The following is a 2099-nucleotide window of genomic DNA, read 5'->3' as shown; positions in this document are numbered from 1 at the left end:
GAAAATGTGTAATCTTTCTTTCAATTTACAGCCTCAGTAACCTGCTGGAGAGGGTGAGTGTGTGTGTGTACATGTGAGGAGGACCTGAAACATTTGCTGCTGAGCTGAGGGTCAAGGACTGCAGCCTCCAATATGGATTGAGGCTCAATGTCAAGAAGACAAAGAGTCTCAACACTGGACCAACTGGCAGCATCAGGATGGATGGTGAAGAGATTGAGATTGTTCAGAGCTTTAGTCGGATTGGCTCCATGGTCAACACTCTGGGCACCAGTAGCCAGGAAATAAAAACAAAAACAAAAACAAAAACAAAACCAAAACACATTGCAATGGGAAAGTCTGCTGTTAGGGACCTCTCCAAAGTACTGAAGAGCAGTGGTGTCACTCTGGAGACTAAGGTACATCTGATACAGGACATGGTCTTTGCAATCACTTGTTATGCATCAGAGAGTTGGGCAATGACTAGAAAGGATAGAAGGAAAATTGATGCCTTTCAGCTGTGGTGCTGCAGAAGAGTATTGAATGTACCATGGACTGCCAAGAAAACAAACAGATTCATCCTGGAGAGGGTTATACCAGGCTGCTCCTTGGAGGCAAAGATTCTGGGGCTTCGTCTGACATACTTTGGATATGCTGTAAGGAGGGACAGGTCTTTGGAGAGGTGCATCATGCTTGGGAGGATGGAAGGATGGCACGAGAGGGGAAGGCCCTCTATGAGGTGGACTGATTCAGTGACTGGGGTAATCGGGATGGGTGTGTCAGAGGCAGTGCGATTGGCACAGGATAGAGCAGGGTTTAGGGCTGTTGTACATAAGGTCGCTATGAGTTGCAAGTGACTCGATGGCACATAACAACAATGTGTGTGTGTGTGTGTGTGTGTGTGTGTGTGTGTGTGTGTGTGTACATACATACATACATACATACAGGTGGCTCTTGTTGTGTGCCATCAAGTTGGAACCACCTGATATCTGACCCTTCAGCAGTTAATTATGTATCAGGAGACTGCCCATCCATCTCCCCATGAGCAGCTGGTGGATTTGAACTGCGGTGCCTTAGAGACTGCAAAGTGTCTTCTTACCATTAGGCCACCAGAAGGGGTATATGTGTGTGTTCATTGTATGCTGCCATTCTGTGCTGTATGACGACACACAGTTTGAGACCACTAGTTGCTCTGCAGTAGAAAAATGAGCAGTCTGCTCCAGTGTGATTAACTCCCTCTGAAAACCCACCAGACGGTGAGATATGTGTTGGTGTTTCTCTCTCTCTCTCTCTCGCTCGCTCTCTCGTTCTCGCTCTCGCTCTTGCTCTCGCTCTCTCCCTCTCCTTCTGCCTCTCCCTCTCCCTCTCCCTTTCTCTCTCCCTCTCTCCCCTCCCCCCTCTCCCCCACTCTCTCTTCCCCCTCTCTCTCTTCTCTCTGTCTTCCTCTTTTTCTCTCTCTTCCTCTTTCTCTCTCTCTTCCTTTTTCTCTCTCTCTCTTCCCCCTCTTTCTCTTCCTCTTTCTCTCTCTTCCTTTTTCTCTCTCTCTTCCTCTTTAGGAAAAAACACCAGTCAAATTCAAATTCTTCATTTGACATTTGAAGGAGGAGAAAAATGAGGTTTAGAGAAATCAAGTGGCATACTCAAGTGGTTAATGTGAAGCTGGAATTAGAATGTAGAAGATCTTTAGAAGGTCCCATACATCAATTTTATGCTCTTTAGACTGTGCATTTCTGGTTGTATTTGGGACTTTATACCTTGGACTAGTGCTTCTAAGCTTGATCCCAGTTTGTCTCCTATGAATGGTATCATTTTGGACTTTACTCCCAGGTCTCTGATCCACCTTGAGTTGATTTTTGTTCATGGTGTGAATTGTGGATCCTATTTCGGTTTCTGTAGGTGGAAGGCCAGTTTTGCCAGCACCATTTGTTGAAGAGATTATCATTTTCCAATTTGGTAACGTTGCTTTCCTTGTGAAATATCAGTTGACCATAGATGGCCGGGGCTATTTCTGGGTTCTCACGTCTGTTCAATTGGACTATGTGCCTGTCACTGTACCAGTACCATGCTGTTTTAGTTACCACTGTTGTGTAGTAGGTTATGAGGTCAGGGAGTGCTATGCCTCC

Source organism: Elephantulus edwardii, unplaced genomic scaffold (genome assembly GCF_000299155.1).
Source record: "Elephantulus edwardii isolate Elephantulus edwardi_28Jun2011 unplaced genomic scaffold, EleEdw1.0 scaffold00022, whole genome shotgun sequence".
Lineage (NCBI taxonomy): Eukaryota > Metazoa > Chordata > Mammalia > Macroscelidea > Macroscelididae > Elephantulus > Elephantulus edwardii.
This window is presented reverse-complemented; position numbering follows the sequence as displayed.